Source organism: Peromyscus eremicus, chromosome 2 (assembly GCF_949786415.1).
Source record: "Peromyscus eremicus chromosome 2, PerEre_H2_v1, whole genome shotgun sequence".
NCBI classification, from domain to species: Eukaryota; Metazoa; Chordata; class Mammalia; order Rodentia; family Cricetidae; genus Peromyscus; species Peromyscus eremicus.
Genome location: NC_081417.1, coordinates 40,414,445 through 40,435,431, shown reverse-complemented (window position 1 = coordinate 40,435,431; position 20,987 = coordinate 40,414,445).

The window sequence follows — 20,987 nt, the reverse complement described above, 5'->3', positions numbered from 1 at the left end:
TAGATAGATAGATATACATATATACATATATACATATTTGCTATTCCTGATGATTTCCTGCAATTGTATGAATAATGAAATTAATTCTGTATTATCAGGAATAAATTCAGCAGTTTTAATATGGAAAACAACTCTTTCTGTGTATTGAAATTCAGTGACTACATTGAGGGATTTTTGTGAAGTTCATCAGTACCATTAGAATGTCATACACTTCTGCCTTTTGTACAGAGTTGTATGGACTTTGAACCACTTTACTTAAGTCTCTTGATTTGTATGTTGCTTTCCCTGATTTATTTGCATCAGTATAGAATGTGAGGACTCCAGAAATTGGCTTTTGCCATACAACGTGAGGAAGGTCCCATTCAGTCATCTTTACGAATTCTATTCTTTTGCTTTTGGGATAACAGTTGTTAATCTCTCCTAAAATGTTACTGCAGGCTCTCTGCCAGTATTCATTATCTTTCCATAGTGAGGAAATTTCCTCATTAGTTAAAGGTACTACAATTTCTACTGGGTCCATTCCTGTCAACTGGCAAAGTCTTAGTTTTCCTTTTTGAATCAAATCAGAGATCTTTTCTATGTAAGTCTTTAACTTCTTACTTGGTTTACATGATATAAATACCCATTCCAATATAATATCTTCCTTCTGCATCAAAATACCTGTGGAGGAATGTCTGGAGGAGAGTATGACCAGAATGCATTTAAGTTCTGGATTCACATGCTCCACATGTGCTTCTTGAATTGTCTTTTCTACTAGAGCCAATTCCTTCTCCGCTTCAGCTGATAATTCTCTTGGACTATTTAATTCTTTGTCCCCTTTTAGAGTATTAGCCAAATTTTGTAGTCCATCTTTGAGTATTCCCACGATACCTAGTAAGTTGGAAATGCTTCCTAACAACTTTTGGAAAATCATTAAGAGTCTGCAATTGATCTCTCCTTAGTTGTACCTTTTGAGGTCTAATTTTTTGTAGCTCTATCTTATATCCTAAGTAATTAATAGAATCTCCTCTTTGTATTTTTTCAGGAGCAATTTTCAGTCCCCAGAGAGCAAAACTTTTTGCACTTCTTCAAACATGCTTTCTGATGTGCCTAACTTTGGATCAGCTAATAGGATATCATCCATATAATGATAAATTGTGGAAACTTCACATGACTTACCTCCAATGATTTTTGTACAAAGAACTGGGACAGGGTAGGGCTGTTTAACATTCCCTGTGGGAGGACCTTCCATTGATATCTCTTGACTGGCTGGGAATTGTTATAGTTAGGTACTGTGAAGGCAAATTTTTCTCTATCATTTTCTTGTAAGAGTAATGGTAAAGAAACAGTCTTTTAAGTCAATAACTATTATAGGCCATTCTTTGGGTAGGAGACAGGGCAACATATCTTATCACGTGTAGCTTATAAAAATTAAATTTTATTTTTATTAGTTCCTTGAGAACTTCTTGCAATATGTATTGATAATATCCACACATTCCCCAAACTCAATACCCTTCCCTACCCATCAAATTTTGGGACCTTACAAAAAATTACCAAGTAATTGTGCTGCCCAGATAACATGGATGTGTGGCTTCTACCCAAGCAAGGTTGATGTTCGAGGGGCTATACTTAAAGAAAACTGACTCTTCCTCTCCCAGAAGCCATAGGTAAGCGTTAGTATCCACCTCCCCCTCCCCTCCCTGTGTTTGGATTTGGTCCTGGGTTTGTACACTCTTGTATATGTTCCCACAACTGCTCTGAATTCATACGTGCACTCCCCATCTGTGTGCAAAAGACATTGTTTCTTTGTAGTCATCTACTACTTTTCCCTTATGCTCTTACACTCTTTCCATGCCCTCTTCCATAATTATCCCTAAGCCTTGAGAGGAGGGTGTGTAACAGATGTTCCATTTAGAGTGGAGCAATCTGCAGGCTCTTATTCACTGCACCCTGAGCAGTTATGGGTATCCATATTAACCACCATCTATTGCAAATAGAATTTTCTCTGAAGAGGGATAAACCATACATTAATCTATGAAAACAACAATTAAATCATTAGAAGTTGGTTTAACACTATGTCCAATTACCATCATAATAGTAGTAGGTTCTTCCCTAGGGCCTATGCCCTGTCTGGCTGCAGGTTGATTTTTAAAATTACAAGCATTATTGATTTAATTAATACTGCTATTTGTGAGACCATTTGTAACATCACAAAATTATGTGTTTAGCTGCTATTCATTAAATGTCAGATAGATAAATGTAAAAGCATATCCAGGTGTTCTTTCAATAAATATTTATTAAACAATGTGCATATGTAAACAACAAAAGTGAACAGTGACATGATCAGATTAGCATTTGGAAAAAAAACTCTTGGCTGCTTTCTGGGGAATGGACTGGAAAGGCTCAGCAAAGGCACTCCATGATCATGTTCTATTGTTTTGTTAAGTGCTGGAGTAAATGTGGACAAAGTCAACATGAGAGTTGGTAGTCAATGGTATAAAGTAAAGAGAAATGGACAAATTTCAAAATTAGTGGATAAACTATATTTGGCATATCAATTAGTCAAATAACATTAATTGAAGTGTCAAAGTGAGAGAGTTATCAAAAAGGACATTCAGATATTTGCTAAGGCAACAAGGATGTAAAGAAGCATTTTCTGAGGGAAAGAACAAAAAAAGAGGACCAGTTTTCAGGGGAAACAGGATATCATGATTACTTTTGAATGCAATGCATTTTATATGCCATGGAAGTATCAAGTGAAGAGTGACCTAAGGCCCTTGTGAATCAATGACACATGGTACTATTTTGACTGTGCACTGGTTAGTATTCATTGTCAACTTGACAGAATCTAGAACCATCTGAGAGATGGGCCTCAAGGCATGCCTGTGGAGGATTATCTGATTGTGTTAACTAATATGAGAAGACTCATCTTGACTGTCAGGACATACACACACACACAAAAAAAAAAAAAAAAATATGCACTGAGCAAGTGATCCAGGATTCTGTAAGGTGAAGACAGCTAGCTTAGTATATATTCTTCTTTTTCTCTCTCTGCTCACTGGCTGTGGATGAAATGTGACCAATTCTCTCAAGCTCTGGCACTATGACTTTCCATCATATGGACTATAATCTGAAACTGGGAGCTAAAATGGATCCTTTCTCTGAACACTTCCTTTATTGGGACATTTTATCACAGAAACAGGAAAAGAGACTAAAATACACTGGAGTTTACATATGAATAAAATTAATTAGGAAAGAAAAATATAGTAAAAGTAAGGTCTGCTCCTCAAAGAAATCCAACATTGAATGGCTAATTATGGAAATATTAACCAGAGAAAAGAATGAAAAGGTATGGCCCACAAAGAAAGTAGGGAGATGGCAGGATAGTGTGCTATCCAACAGGAAAAACTACTTTAAGAAGAAAAGTGAAGCAGGAGTCTCTGGTTGCAAGACACCAGATATGAGGAAGGAAAAGTGGTCTATATCTAAATGTGACTAATATGCTCAGCAGGGTAGAAGATTCTGACTACTTTTGTAAGATCTATTTTATTTTCATTTGAATGATGGGGACACAAGACAAGATTGGAAAAGAATGGGGGCTATACATAACAACAATAAGAAAGATAGCACAACTCAAAATCACATCACTCTAGTTAACAAGCTGTCTCAACAGTGGTGGTTGCCTATGCAATATGAAGCCAGTCAACGTTCTAGTGTGAAATGGGAAGGAGTTCACAAGCCCTGTTCCCTAAAGGAGGAGCTATAGACCACTGATGGCTTTTGGTGAAGGAAGGGTCAATTTTCTTTCAGGGTATGGCTCTTGGCCAAGAGTCAGTGGATACAGCATAAATGAAATTGATGGGTTATTAAAAACCAAAAGAAGATATGAGGTTTGCAGGGAGGGAAGTGTGGGTCAATCTGAGAGGAGAGAGGGGGGAGTTGGAGATAAATATGATCAAAATACATCGTATGAAATTCTCAAAGAATTAATGAAAATATTTTTAAAAACCTATCTCAGTTAAGTCACCTTGTATTATTGTTTCTATTGTTGTGATAAAAAGCCATGACCAAGGCAACTTATAAAAGGAAAGATTTATTTGGCTTATGGTTCCAGAGAGTTAGAGTCCGTGAAGGCCTAGCAAAGACACAGACAAAGCAGCAGGAAGCTCAGGACTCACATCTTAAACTTCATGAACAAAGAGGGAGAGAGGCATATGCTTTTGAAACTTCAAAGCCTACCCACGGTGACATACTTCTTCTAGCAAGACCACACACTTCCTGAGCCTACCCAAACTGCACCACCAACTGAGGAGCAAGTGTTCAAACACGGGATTTTATGGAAATTATTCTCATTCAAACCATCACAGACTTCCATTGAAAATATAGTTTAAAATGTTTGCCCATAATTTAAAATCCACTACAGACCTCAAAGAATGAAAATTACAGAGAGGTTCAACATCTGCAAAAGTAATTTTACAAACTACCACAAGATGAATCACGAGACTAATGTCATATTGTCATATGTACTCAGCTGCCTCGAGTTGATTTTTTTTTAATCTAAGTGATAATTTGTGGTAATGTGGATTAAATAGAAAATAGACACCTCAGGGTCATTTTTTGAGTTTTTGGTCCTGGACTAATAATATTTTGGAAGGTTTCAGAAACATGGGGTGGAAGTAGGGTCACTGGAGGCCAGTCCTAAGGAGTATGCCTGCCTGTTTCCTGCCCTCTCTGCTTCCTGGTTGGTCATGAAGGGAATGGCTCTCCTTCAAGCACACTTCCACTGGATGTCTTGCTCAAGCATGCAGGACCCAACAACCATGAGGGAAACTCTTCAAGCCAAAATAAACCTCCCCTCCCTTAAGTCACTTCTGTTAGATATGTTTGGTCACAGTGGTAATAGAAATAACAAACACAGTTCATACACTACTTTGCCTTGGAAAATTGGCACAGAACCTTTCTCTGTGGATTTCACCACACAGGGAGACACTATGCAAATTTGTGCTGTTGACTACCCTTCAGGAACCCCTTCAAACCTACTACCCTGCATCTCTTCACCCAGTCTTTCTGAAAGAGTTTTACCCAGCCTTGGTCAGCTTCACTGAGATGTCATCCCACAGCACCTGCATGGGATGTCCAATGTGGAACTCTCAAGTGAGAGTTACATCACTCACAGGCATTCATCCAGGAGCAACCAGAACCACAGGGCTCCTCTTGGCCAATGAAAGTAGATGGAGACCTCCTAGCTCCTTACTCCCATTAGAAGACAGTCCCGAACCTTGGCTTACTATCTTCTTCAATTCAGCTCCGTAGGATCACATTCTTTAAACTTACATACAACCCTTTCTATCACAGCCTTCTTCACAATATTCTAGTTCAAAACTGCTGTAGCTAGAGTTTTGCCTGGCCCACGGTCAGGGCAAATCTCTCTGACCCGCCAGTCCCACAGCCACTCAGACCCAACCAAGTAAACACAGAGACTTACATTGGTTACAAACTGTATGGCCATGGCAGGCTTCTTGCTAACTGTTCTTACAGCTTAAATTAATCCATTTCTATGAATCTATACCATGCCACATGGCTCGTGGCTTACCAGCATCTTCACATGCGGCTTGTCATGGTGGTGGCTGGCAGTGTCTCCCCCACCCAGTTTCCTGTTCCCTCAATTCTCCTCTCTGTTAGTCCCGCCTATACTTCCTGCCTGGCCACTGGCCAATCAGTGATTTATTTATTGACCAATCAGCAACACATTTGACATACAGACCATCCCAAAGCAAACTGCAAATGAGTATATAAAGGTAAAATAATATTTCCCAAATGCCAAACATAAGGCAAGCTTTCCATATTTCTCACTCAGTCAGTACTCCCAAGAATACAAACCAATTCAATTGGGAAGTGAAGTCTAGTTTACTCAAAGCTAACAATTTGGACTCAGACAGCTTCAGTTTGTGTATTTTTTTAATACTCATGCTGTCTCCTCTGATATCTACCTTTAACTGTGGCCATAAATGTATTTCTGGAGGTCAATAGTCATGATAGTTAGCAATACCAACTATTACATGTTGGTCCCTAATTGTGGCAGATAATTGGCTAACCACTTAATGTTTAATCCTCACTCTGATTCTACAAGCTCTCATTATGTCCATTTTGTTCCATTGAAAGTGGAGGTCAATTTTTTCAAGGTCCCTGAGCCAATGAAATGATAGCTAGCATTTGTGTTTGTTTTGTATCCCTAGCAACTTTGATCACATTTAATCCTAGTACCCATCCCCAGCAGCGTCTCATGATCACAACAGTACAGAGCAGCTGCTCCAAAATCTATGGGTGTGCTGCCTCTTATCGTAGGAAAGAAAAAAAAATGGAGGAAAACAGGACCAGAAAAGGTCATCTACTGCAATCACTTCTGCACCAACAGTTTGAGGAAGTTTTTTTTGTTTTTGTTTTTGTTTTTGTTTTTGTTTTTGTTTTCATAATAGCACCATTCACATTAGGTGCCAAGCAATTGTTTGTGGTGCAAAGGTGCTATGTATCCCTGGATGGTTAGCAGCATCCCTGGCCTCTAGGTACCATCAGCACTTCTCAATTATAGCAACAAAGATCATCTTCTGATCTCCAAAAATGGTCCCAGCTGAGTACTATTGGTTTATTGTATTTAAAATAAATGTTATAAGTTCTAATATTAAACAAAGCATGTCAGGATGGTGGATAATAAGATGTCCAGGAGTTCTTTCAAAAATTTGGTTGTAGATCTATGAGCAGGGCTTAATTCATCTTTCCCATATTCTCCCCTCTTCATTCTCTTCCTTTCTACTGTTCTTTCCCAGAGATGCAATTCACCCAGTGAGAGCATTGTTCCCAAGTCCTGGGTCCCTCGCCACTCTCACGCATTTCTCCTTCAAGTCTTCTGACTGTCTAGCCCTGATTAGCGTGTCATCTCCAAACTCAGAACAAAACCTGTGTAATTGACTCTGCTTCTGAATGACAATCACACCATGTTAAGAACGTCATTTCTGTATTTACAAATCCAGGACATGATTGAAAGTGTCACGCTCTCTGTGTAGCAAGGGTATTCTCATAATCAAACATCCAAAACAAATTGTGTGATTGTTCAGATTACCCAACATTTCAAGGCTCTATTTCAAGCCTTAAAAGCTGAGTAGAAGCATGCCACTTTATTAACACTCTATTTTCTTCACCATATACAAACAGAACTAGGGATTGTGTTATTTTGTCCAAATTTTTATGTAAAATTTCCAAAGCATTCTAAGTTTATAGATTATAAGCAATTATCACAAAAAACCTATAAGGTTCTGAAACATTCTTATAAATATATTTTTATATATCAGTTCTTTTCACTATAAACAACACAAACAGTATAAAATAAAAGTAAATGTAAGACCACAAGCACTGTGGGTGCATAGTTTCCTAGACTTGACAAAATAATTTCTTCTGCAAACCTACTCTCCCCAAAATAACAACTGGAAAGTTCCATTCTTCTGTTGTGTTTCTTTAATAAATTTATTCAGTCACTAAACCAGAAATATACTCAAAAGGACATTAAAATTTGCCAATACTGAAGCCTATCCATTTAAGAATATTTTAATCTCTGCTTAGAGATCGAATTTTCCACTTCTAAACACAATCTTTCTTTCCTAAGTTGTTTATTCTAAAACATGTGTTTGAAAGATTGGTAACCACAAATCACCCATCTGGGACCTCCTAATGTAACAGGTTTTTAATCACACTTCAATCCAATGAAAAATGTGTTTTCAACGTAAAAATTTTTCAGTGTAAAAATTTTATATATTCATGGATAATTGCAAGCATTCAACAAGAGAGACAATTGCACAAAACAGACAATTGTGACTTACTAAAAGTTAAGTAATAATCTGGACTAAATATAACCGAGCCCTAAAACATTATTCTTTTGTCCAAATCACATTCTAAAATTTGATGACAAAGAAATTAATTTAGGTCACTAACATATACAAACTCTATAGAGAAAATTAGCACTGTTCATACACCAATGTGTGTCAAGTAAGTAAATGCCTATATAAATTTTGTTCGAAGTGAAAACTTAAATTTTACTTTGTCCTAAAAGAAAATTCATTTCTTAAGAGATTTGTAGAGAGAAATAAAATCACAGAAGTAAAATTGTAAATCTTAGTATGCTATATTAAATGTGGGATTTCTATTTGGTGAACTATCTACAGTTTCTCTAAGTATCAGCTAAATTAAACACACCAGTGACATGTGGCAAACATTTCCCTATTGCCCATTCCTGCCATGACTATGAGAACATCTCAGCCTCAGAAGAAATACTTCACTACACAGATATATTATATTCTGGAGTGAAAATAAAAATAAACTCCTGCAAATCAGTGACCAAATTATAACACTAAAATACTAATTCCTTAATTGCATGTCTTCAGCCTTGATAAAAATTGTGCCCAGTTGAGCACTATGGGCTTATGGTATTTCAACCAAAACATTAATTCTGAGGTTGATCAAAACATACCAGGATTCACAAAAGAATATTACTGTCTTTGCTCTTTAATGATAAATCACACACACACACACACACACACACACACACACACACCTTTAATGCAGGTTTCAAAAATTGGCTTCTACCCAATTTTTTAAAAAGATTTATTTTTATTGTTTTTAATTATATGTTCATGTGTATTTGTGTGTATTTGTGCATGTGAGTGTGGGTGCCCACTGGTGCCAGAGGTGTCGAATCCCTTGGAATTTGGAGTTACTATTCTTTCCATACTGTTAAGTTCTCTAAAGACAAGGGCTTTTATCTTATTCATAATGGGATCCCTAGTCCAAGTCCATTATCTGCTCCATAACATAAATATCCTTTACACACAGTAAAATTAAAAAATGCTCATATGACCAAAAAATAACATGGAACTAGAAGATGCCATGAAGAGTGCAAATAAAATATTCAAAATCCATGAAAGCACATCCAATTAGGCACAGCAGGACCATGCAGGACACAGTTTGATCCTGAATACAGAGGCCAGGGCGTCAGTGCAGGGAGAGGTACGAAAAACTCGTATGGCGCTCAGGGACAATTTGTGAAAAACACCGAAAACGGCAGACGAACAGTCCAGAAAGGGTAGTGTATGGTCTATGCTGAAAAGTGATGGGAAATAGCTCTGGAAGGTAAGATTATGTTTGCAAAAACCCCTTGTTATGAACCCCAAAGAAGGCTTCACCCCCAGCACTGTCTCCTAATTTTATATTGCCAGTTATGAATTGATATCATCATAAGCCAGGATGCTTAGAGCACATGCATGTCTGTATAAACACTTACTGGTATTAGTAAATTCTAAGACTGTTATTCTTTGCCGACTGATCATCAGTAGCAGTAACTGTCCTGAAATCCATCCGACCAGAAAAGTAGTTGACCTCCTGTAAAGCTTAATGGTTACTGGCCTAGTGTTTAAGATAATGGTTTCTGGTCAAACAGAGGCTTGGACTGCAGCCTCCTCCGTTGATAGGAGTCTTTCCGTTCCAGTCCTGAAACTGTACGTGGTGAATTGTGTGACTACATTGTCACCACAGAGAACTGAGGCCCCCTCACACGAGCAGGGCTGATGTTACTCCAAACACAGACCCAAGCTGTCAGGAAAGACTGAAGCCAACGTTCTGCCACTCTGTGAGCTCTGTATCCCAGGAAGGGCATGGTGCTCATCTCGTCACGCAGCTTAAAAGGCCCATAGCCTAAGGGTCAGAGGCCCTTTCCTGGAGTCTAACATCTGTACTTGCTAGATCTCTGTGCAGTGCCCGGCAATGCAATGAGCAACAGGGGACTTGTTATTGCTCCAGTCTCCATGAGTTTTCCCCCATAAACACTGTTCCAGCCGGCCTGGGCATGTGCAGCTTGGCCATTTGCCCTTGACACACAAGCACCAACAATCAATCAGACACTGGAGACACAGAAGTAAACATCACACAAAGTCCCTGCCCTCGAGCTTACATTCTCCTGGGAAGAGAGAGCGAGCCAACAAACAAACAAATGGATAATGGACCAAGTGGCAACAAAGGACAAAAAGAATAATAAAGCCATGAAGGGAGATAGAGTGATCGTCGTCGGCATGCACGAGGGAGTCAGCAGCCACGGCTCTTTTAAGGTGGAGTCTGAGCAGTGACCTGAAAGAAGCGAGGGATTTGGCTGCGCGCTTGTGCACGGGAAAGCGATCTTGGCACAGAGAACTGAGTTCAGTGCCTGAGGCAGGAAAGTACTCAGTGTGCTTGAAGATGAAACCGGCTGCTCCTGGAGAGACTGGGAGTAGCGGAGAGTGACAGGGCGGAGCCATCCAGGCCACAGCAGAGGCTTTGGATTTGACTCCAACTCAGATGGAAAGCCACTGGAAGGGGCTGCCTCCATTTCCAGAAAGATTCCACGGGCTTTCTGTGGAAAAGTGACACAGTAAGAAGAGATGTCAGATGAAATACAGAAACAGGAGGTACCTAGGGGAGGGTGGTAGGTAATTTTGGCAAGAGAACTTTTGGCTTAGAGTAAAGCATCATGAGAAATTGGATTTGAAGAGTGTTTTCAAGATATAGCCAACATAGCATATAACAGGAAGACTTTTTATTTTTAGGGTTGATTTATTTGTTTGTTTATTTGTTTGTTTGTTGGCTAAAACAACCTGAAATAGTTTGTTGACACAGGAAACTATATGAGGATGAGAGGAGATTGAGTTTAATTCGGGACATATTAAGTTTTAAGTATCTTTCAGACCAAGGATCCTGCGTAGAAGATGACATGTATAAATCTGGCACTCAGAAAGTTGCCTTTGCTAAGATGGACACTTGGGGAATCACTAGCATGTCACTTCATGGCACCAAGAGACCCACCAAGGACACTCACACATGAAATGTAAACTAGAATTTCCACAGCTTCTCAAGGAGGCCCAGCTGAGCTTTATGTCCATGCTAGCGTCGAGATAACATTTGCCTTTTTCTTGCATTCCCTCTCAGTTGCATGGTCACATTTTGAGAGACAACAGGAGGTATGTTATGGCAACAGCTTGGTATAGAGGCAGGTATGAAAATGCAACTTATCGGATGTTAACCCAGATATTAAAGAGATCTGAAAAAAAAATATAAGCTATGTCATCCTCTTCCCTATACTATGGGCTTGGTGTTTCTTTTGTGTTATTTTTTAATTCTTGCTTCCTGACCTCTATAGACACTTACTCAAGTAAACACAGGAATGATATGTGGTGAGGGTCTTGTGGGGAGCAGTAAGACTTGTGTGATAAGATAGAAGAGGGGAGAATACTGGGGTGAAAAGGTATAAACAAGGTGGAGGAATAGAGGGGAAAGAAGTGTGAGAAGAGAGTCAACCAAACATGCATGGAAAAGAATACATGGGGGTGAGGAGATAGTTTGGTGGATAAAGAGCTTACAGCTCAAGCGGAAGAACCAGAGTTCAGATGCCCAGAACCCACACAAGAGCTGAGCGGGTGTGGAGGCTCCCCTGTCTCCTCATGCTCAGCAAGAGGACAGACGATCCCCAGGGAAGCTGACTAGGTATGCTCACTATATATATATATGTGTGTGTGTGTGTGTGTGTGTGTGTGTATGTATGTATGTATGTATAGTGTGTGTGTGTGTGTGTATTACTTTACAAACTAACTAAATAACATAATTTTAAAGAGAAAAAAAGTGTGAAAAGAAGTTTCCTTCATGGGTGGACATTGTTCCTCCCAGAAGCCAAGGGTTATTACACAAAAGTTCCAATACCATATGTGTGATACTTTCCTATAAACTGCTAGCCAGGACATCCACAGGAGCTCCCAAAACAACACAGAGTGCCTTTGTTCTTGGTTTCCCAACTGAACTACGTTAAAACCCTTTAACAACACTGATGACATCACGTGCTTTGCATCCTATACACAGAGAAATCAAGCAAGAGCTGAGCTGGAAGCTTCTTGCCTGGTGGCTGGCTGTCTACAACTGAGAAGTTCAGGCCACTGAGGGAGAAAAGCCATTAACATCTTAACCTTAAGCCCTACAATACTAACCTTCCAGATGACATGAGCTCCACTGATACAATACAGGCAGGAATGTTCGGAGGGCAACCAACCACTTTCTGGTTGGATTGAAGGCCCAGACCATGGGCATCCTGGCAAATAAACGTGTTCCAAAGTCTATGGCTGGAGACCGCAGGACCCATCAGGAATTGCACTGCTGGTGTTTTGCAAAATGGACCTGTTGTCAAGCTTCCTTCTGAATATTTATGTTCATATCCACAGATTAGTGCTACTCTCAGCCTGGATGAGAGAAGGTCCTTTGTGCAGTGAGTGACAGTTAATGCAGAAACTCAGAACTGGTCTAAATTCTGGAAAGGAGTGTCTTTTGAGTATTCACTCTAAATAGGACACCTCTATCACCACTCGCAGAGGCCAGTGAACATGGCAGAAGAGGGAGCAGGAAGCCTGTAAGAGCCAGAGAGTGGGAGGAACACTGTGAAAAGCTGCCTTCCACACACTCCGTGGACATTGCAATCACAGAAAAGACATGTGGGTGGTAGGGCGTCCAATTGGAAGAAGTGGTCCCCAGGAGCGGGAAGAAATAAGAGAAAGTGATAGGGGGTGATTATATGGTCATGATACATGACACACATGGATGACATTGCCAAAATCAAAAAATTTCAGAAGAAAATATATTCTTTATAGGAACATCCATCTTAGTAGATAATGAGTTTGTTATTTTTCAATAAGCTAGCATTTGTTAATTTTTTTCATTTTTATTTTGATACACTGATAATAGAAATCAGCACATCTCAAATCATCAACCTGAGTTTGCGCTGAGATTATTTTGGACTCACTATTCCATGTGTTGTATGATTCTCTGCCTTTCTTTCTTTTTCTTCATTTCTAAAGCAACCTTCATTTTGCTCCGCCCAAAGGATGGCCACATTTGGGTTTAAGCAGTCAAGCAGTGAAACTGTGTCTCTGCTTTTAACAACTGACTTGATGAGGAACATAATCCAAGTGCTAAGCAAGTCGTGCTCCATGGGTTCTGAAAGGATAAAGTGTCAGTATTCTAATTTTCCTAGGACAGCCCCTTCTCTCACACGAACCCCCACCACCACTAAATCAAAAGTGTGCAAACCAAAACAATGCACCATCAACACTACAGCCACAGACAATGGTGCCCTGGTTTAGTCGCTTGCTCTGTCTTCTGGGTGTCGTGTAGAGCAATGGTGACAGTTAGAACAAAGGTTATATCTGTATCCTCTCGGCTCCCAGCCATTCAGCTCATTACCGTAATTGACAGCTTTTGCCAGAAGCACACTTGTTGAGAGCAATCTGAAGGCTGTAATGCTCACGTCAAAGAAAAAGAAAAGATTTCTTCAGCTCCCCAATGCCAACTGTGATCAGCTTATGTGAGTTTTGGAAAAATCACCTGGGATCTAGGCCTAATAAAAATCTTCACACCACAGTGCTAGAGGTCATCAGAGCCTCTGTCTTTTTGAAACACAAACACAATCTGAAGATCTTTTATCAGCAAATGTGATGTGATCTCTGTACCTTGTTCTTCTCAGAAACGTACAACAACCTTATCTTAAATGCTGGTGGGTCAGATCATAAATTTGTTTCTAAGAAAAAATTATCTTTTGAAAACCAGCAAGAGGGTAGTTTCGGATCCCTTATCCAATGAGGCTTGCTTCCAGTGGAAGCTGGAGAGTCAAGGCCTGTTATCCTGCGCCTCTACCCTTCCATGCACTTAATTATGCAACAGTCACTAGGTAAACAAGTTCTCAGAGGACATTGTCTGAGGTCACCTCCATGAAGTAATAGAGAAGCCAGCTTCACGAAGACAATGTAGAGCAGAATCAAGGTTGGCAGTAAGGAATGGACACTGGTGTCGAGTACACTGAGTTTCAGTTTGGAAAGATAATAACATTCTAGAAATAATAATAACATTCTAGAGATGTGGTGACAGGCACAAAACAATGTGGACATATTCAGTGTCTTACAACTCTATGATGATCATGCTTTACTGCCATTTTTTAAAGAATAGCCAACATTGAACACTTGGGTTATTTCTCTCTATTCTGTTCAGAGAACGCCCCCCTCCATTTATCTGGGGTGTAATGAGTATTTGTCACTTTAACGGCTGAGTATGCCTGAGACAAGCTCTTCATGTGTGAGGGAATTTCTGCAATATGATCCCTTCCTTCTCAAGGTACAAGGTAGTTGATGCAGGTACTTGCTGTTCCAGGGTCAGCACGTGCCAGAAGTCCCACGTCAACACACTAGTGGAGCCTTCTGTGGGGGACTGAGCGACTGGACGGAGCCACAATGTGGTGACATCATTTGTAACAATTGATTTTCCAGCATTTGAGGACCTACGTCAGAGATGGACACTTACACAGTAGTGATAGTGGGACTCAAGCTGAGCACAGTGTTTTTGTAATTGTGACTGCATAAGTTCCATGACCAATGCTTGTCATCCCATTCCAAGGTGCTGACAGCTCTTAGAATTCTGTTTTCCAAATACTATTCATAACCCATTTGGGTATAAAGTCAATCTAGAAAGTTATAACTTATCATTTAAGATGAAGCGCAATAGAAACACATGTCTGAGTCTCCTAGTGTAAAAATAACTAAATTTTGTTTCATTTAGATATTAAGACATCCAGATATATGTGAGAACTATAATGGATTTGTCAAAACTTTATTTAACAAGCTCTCTTTACTGGAATTAGAGTGGACTCTGTTGTTTGCAACTAAGAACCTCTTTGTATTGTTTCTAGTGGGAAATGATGAAAGAATACAGTCACATCCTCACTCTCCATCATTCTCCAATCTTAACTAAATTCACTGTCTACTCCCATTAGGTTAATCACTATCACACACCATACAGAACATTAATTCATTCATAAAATATATGTCACAGGTTATACAGAGGACAACTAAGGTTAAAAACTGCATAATGCTACAATTATATAATTTATATAGATGTTTGTATCTGTAATGTTAGCTATACTTGCTTTAGGTTTATTTTTATTACAATAATTTATATGTGTGTGAGTGCACATGTGTCTATGCCATAGTATGTGTGTGAATGTCAGAGGACAACTTGTAAAAATTTAGTTCTCTCTTTCCTCCATGTGGGTCCAGAATATTGAACCCAAGTCATAAGGCTGGGTGGCAGGTGTCTTTACTCACTGAGCTATCCCACTGACCCTGCTTTAAGTTTTTCTAAAATCAATTTATATGAGGCTGGAATTGAAGTCAATTATAACCAATTACGTACATACTCATTTTTTTCTTTGTAAATGAAAATCCTTATCCCTTCCTAGAGTACTCTCAACTACCATGTGAGTGAGTTAGGGTGGTCTATCCAGGCACCTGTCCTTGTGAATTTTCCAACTGATCCTATTCCTAGCTAGCTTAATCAAATAAGGTATGTGTTTCTGGTTTCTTCTATAGCCAGCAAGTCACTATAGCATGTGACTCCTGTCACATGAACATGTTGCCATGCAATGTTTATTAAAAGCCTCAAGCTTTGGAATGACTAAGCAATACATATAATTAGACTCACTCCTTCATTGAGCCAAGTGAGCAGGATTGTGTCCTTACAATATTCACTCTTGTTCCCTTATTGAATTACTTTGTATATGAGTAGGACACCTTGCACATTAGGAACCAGCCTTGGTTCTATTTGGTTACCCTATTGTAATCTTTTTAATTTTTTTCCCTCATGACATTCTTTTGGATATTCTGTTTCTCAAAGTCTTGCAAAGTGGCTTAAAGCATTTTTAAGACAAAGCATAAACAAACAAGCAAATGAACCCCTTGACTCTCTCTCTGTCTACAGCCCCTGCACACATAAGGCTGGATTCAGTGTATGCCTCGATTACTGTAAACGCCTTCTGGCTGGTTTCCCTGACTCTATTTTCTCTCCTCACAAATGTTGGATTCCTTTTCTTCAATATTGTTTTCATCACTTCACCCAGCTGCTCAAAATCTGCAGTTGCTTGGTAATGCCACTGTAGTAGGTACAGTCTTTAAGCTGACATTCTAAATCCCCCATCAATTGCCCACACACTTCCAATTTTATCTCCCATTTCACTAGCAAGGTGGGTTTTGCTCACATAATGCAAAATTATTGTCATTGTCTCTACCTGCTGCTTGCAATTGTGCAATGCCCAACTCTAACGACTACTATTTGTATTACTTTTCTGAACTTCAGTGTCTTCCATTGGAGAATGGAAATAACACTTTCCTGGATTCTATGCAATGAGATGGCACAGGAAAGCACCTGTATTAACTAATTGAAAAAGTGTATATCTTCTAATGTGTGTCACACAGCTGCCTCTCAATAAACAGTAATTCAGAGTGGTCGGCTCTCTGTTACTGCTTTTACTATTTGCACAGCTCTAAAAAGTTCTGTCTTTCTTCAGCCATAGGTTCCTAAAGAACAAGAAATTACTGATCACACAGACATGGACCACAGGCAAAAGCAGGTTAGAGCTCTGGAACACTCTACTCTCTTCCCTGTCAAGATGATCAGAAGACATTGGCAATCTCCATTGTGGTCCATCTCTGAGGACCAATGAGCATACTAAGGACTGTCCCTGACATGGCTTAAGACACAGTAGGAGTATATCTCTTAATGGCATTTGATTCTCACTTAAAGTTAGCAAAATTCTTGTTTGATTTGAAATAAGACAGTTGATTTGTTCCTATGAAGAGAAATTGCTGAGGCAAAGCAACCAGCAAATTAGACTCTATTAGTAAGATTCCTGTTGTTGTTCATGGTTAGGTTTTTGTGACACCTTATTTACTTTTCTATTGTTGTGATAAACCACCATGACCGGGGCAACTTATAAAAGAAAGCATTTAATTTAGGCTTATGGTTTCACAAGGTTAGAGTTTATGATGGTGAAGCAGAGGCATGGTGGCTAGAACAGCTGAGAGCTTACATCTTGATCTGCGACCAGGAGGGCGGGGAGGATGGCATCAGCCTTTTGAAATCTTGAAGTCTGCCCCCAGTGACACACCTCCTCCAACAAGACCACGACACCTAATCCTTCCCAAACAGTTCCTTCCCAAACAGTCCCACCAACTGGGGTCCAAGTATTCAAATATAGGAGTCTATGGAGTCTATCCTCATTCAAATCACCAAAGGTTTTGGAGGAACTGTTAGATAGTTTTTGTTGTTGTTACTATTGTTTGATTTGGTTTGATTTGTTTTCTTGAGACAAGGTTTTACTAGATAGTCCTTGCTGGTCTAGAAATGTGTGGTCTATCTGATTCAGTCTGCAAATTCTGGGATTAGAGGTATGTGTCACCACACCTGGCTTAAGATTTATTTTCTAGCTAATTAGGTAATTTAAGAACAAACCTAGAAGTAATTCTAGCATCTCTTAAACAGCCACAAACTAAGAAGAACCAATGATCATAAAAATGGGACTTCTGGTAAAATAGGAACTTTTAGTAATCATATCTCATTTCTAAATCAATCTAATTAAATTTGCTTAGCTATTTTTATAGTACCAAGAAGTACTAATATACAGGCTGCCAAGAGAGAAAGCCATCAATTTTCTTACTTAGCTGTGAAACCTGAAATTACAATACCTACCTGCCAAGGAAAATGTACTCAATGATACAACAGTGGCATGATTAAAATGGTGGTAACCAACCACTTTCTGAGTGGACTGAGGTCTGTTCCATGGGAGAGAACCTGTGCATGGTATTGTAAACATGATCAAGAATCCTTGATTTGGGAAGTCCTAGGTCCTCTAGGGGATCTACTAATATTGTTTTGCTTAGTGGACACATTGTCAAACGGGTTTCTAAACACTTATGTTGATACCTCTATATTACTAGATTAATGCTGCCCTCAACCTTCCTCAGCTGCCAGCAGCAGTTTGTGCAGAGAATAGAAACTGGTCCAAGAGCCAAGAACAAATAATGGCAGAGTACTCAGCCCTAATCACCCCCCAAAGATTCAAGGAATAATATCACAGAAGAAGGGGCCAAGAGAATTTAAGAGCCAGATAAGCAAGTGTGCCTCAAACAGATGACTTTTGGACTTGTCACAGAAAAGACATGAGAGTAGAAGGGGGACTTTCTGGGAAGAAGAATATCACTAGAACAAGGAGGAGCATGGAGAGGGTAATAGGAAGGATGGGATTGAAATCTGCTCTATAAATTTACTACTAAGGAATATTTTTTAATATTTTATCAATTATTTGAGACTTCTGATGTATTTTTATCATATTTATACCCCACTCCTCCCTTAACTTCACCTACACCCACCTCCCTACCTCCCTACACCCATTTAACTTCCTGTTATATTTTTCTTTTTGTAATAGCCTATCAACTCACACATTTGTGCTGCCCATATACCCCTGGGTGTAGGGCCTCCTTGAGTGTGGTCAACCTCTCCCTTAAACAAAACTGACTTTCCCTCTTCCAGAAGCCATCAGCTCTCCATAGCTCCTCACTTAAGGGCTTCTGACTCCCTCCCCATTCCATGTTAAATCTTAATCTTGTGTGGGTCTTCTTCAGGCAACCACGGCTCTCACGAGTTTCTGATTGTTATATCCAGAGTTCTGTCATGTCTGGAGACACTGTTTTGATCCAGTCTTCCAAATTGCTGGCTCTTAGAATCTTTCTGCCCCCTCTCCCATTATGGTACCTGAGCAGGGTTTGATATACATGTCCTGTTTGTGGCTGAGTCCTTTACTGACCCTTATTCTCACATTTTGACCACTTGTGAGTTTCTGTGTGAACTGTTGTCCACTGCACAAAGACACTTCTCTGACAAAGTCTGAGATCGGCACTCATTAGAGCCTTTACCCTGAAATGTACTCCCTACTCTTCCTTTTAGAAGTTTCCAAGTTTCGTATGTAACATTGATATCTTTTTAACATTTATTTCATTACTGGTTTTTGAGAATTTCATACATGAGAATTGTATTTTTATCATTTTACCCTACACTTTCTCCCTCAAACTCCTGGCCTGTCCCCCAACTTCCCATCAATATCATGACCTCTTCTTTAATTATCTTTACATGTATGTGTGTAAATGTATATATACATACATTCCAATTAGTCCATTTAGTGTAGCTCATATGTGTATGTTTAGGAATAACCACTTGGGATTGGTTAGCTTATCAGGACTCTGGAGAAGATTGGTTCTGTATGTGGCTTTCTTTTGGGCCTCCAACCAGCTCCCAAATCAAGACACAGAGACTTTTTATCAGTTATGAATGATCGGCCTTAGCTTGGGCTCATTTCTTGCTAGCTCTTATCACTTAATTTAACCTATTTCTGTTCATCTACATTTTCTTTTTACCTTTCTTTCATTCTGTATTTCCTACTCTATGTCTAGTTGGCTGGTGACTGCCTGGCTGGCTGGCCCTGGCTCTCTCTCTCTTTTTCTCCCTCTTTCTGTCGGCCAGTCCCACCTATCCCTCTAAGCCTAGCTATTGACCATTCAGCTTTTGATTAGACCAAGCAGGTGCCTTAAGCAGGCAAAGCAAAATATCTTTACATCATTAAACAAATGCAGCATAAACAACTGTAACACATCTTTACATAGTTAAAGTAATATTCCACAACACAGTTCTCCCTCTTTTAGCAGCCATTAACTGCCAGTGACTCTTTATCTAGGGGTGGGGCATTGTGAAATTTCCCACATCTGTGTTGGGTGTCAACTAGTATTGCCATTGTGCAGGTATTGTTTAGGTGACTATATTGTTAAGATTTCATGGGTGTAACTCTATCATATAGAGAACACACTATCTCAGAGCAGAAATCCTGATCCACCGGCTCTTACAATTTTCCAAGATGTTCCCTGAGTCTTAGGTGAAGAGATGTGTTGAGGATGTATCAACTGGGGGTGGGCAGATACTTCATGCTCAATTGTTCTCTACATTATGACACATTTTGGCTTTCTGTGTTGGTCTCCGTCTGATGCAAACAGAAGTTTCTTTCATTGTGGGTGAGAGATATACTCACTGATGAATACAAGAATAGGTATTTAAAATGCAGTTGAAAATAATACTGGTTTAGGAAAGGGGCAGTCATAGCTTCTCTTCTAAAGGCCACAACTTCACCAGCCATGGGTAATTGACTAGGTTTATAGTACCAGGCATGAATTTCCTCCTTCTAAGTGGGTCCAATTAAGTAGCTGTTGGTTATCTCTAATATATAACTGCCACTGCTGCACCCATGTATATATCTTGTCATGCAATTGTGGCTTGTAGGCTCTACAGCTAATTAGGACTTTTAAAAGTTTTTTTTTTTTTCTGCATTGATAGGTTGTGTAGCACCTTTAGGTGCTATGAATCCTAGTCTTTGGTGAGAAGGCTTCCAGGTACGTTTCAGGTTCATTCCTCCAAATCTTATGCCAAAATGTGTGGCATCTTCACAATAGGGCTTTACCTTCAAGCTCTCAGAGGCAACCCACAACAGTAATAGCCTACATTAATATGGAGATCTTTGATCCATTCGTAATTGATTTGTATGCAGAATGAGAGAGAAGGATCAGGTTTCCATTCTTTTATATGCAGCTATCTAGTTTTCCCAACACGGTTTGTTAAAGGTGCTGTCTTTTTTTCCCCCAAGGACTGTTTTTGGCATCTTTGTCAAAAGCTAGATGCCTGTATGTACATGGACTTATACCTGAATCCTTAATTCTATTCTACCAACTATGTATCTCTTTTGCACCAGTACCATACTACTATCATGCTTTAATATAACTTGAAATCACATAAGGTTATATATCCATCACTATTTTGCTGTTCAAAATTGTTTCAACATCCTGCGTCTTTTGTGCTTCTATATGATCTTTAAGGTTGATGTGGATTGTATTGATTATTTAAATTTCTTTTGGTAGGATGGCCATTTTTGTAACATTAATTCTAGCAATTCATGTGCACCAGTGGGTTCCCCAGCTTCTGGTGTCTCTTCAATTTCTTTCTCCAGTGTTTTAAAGTTTTCATGATATATGTCT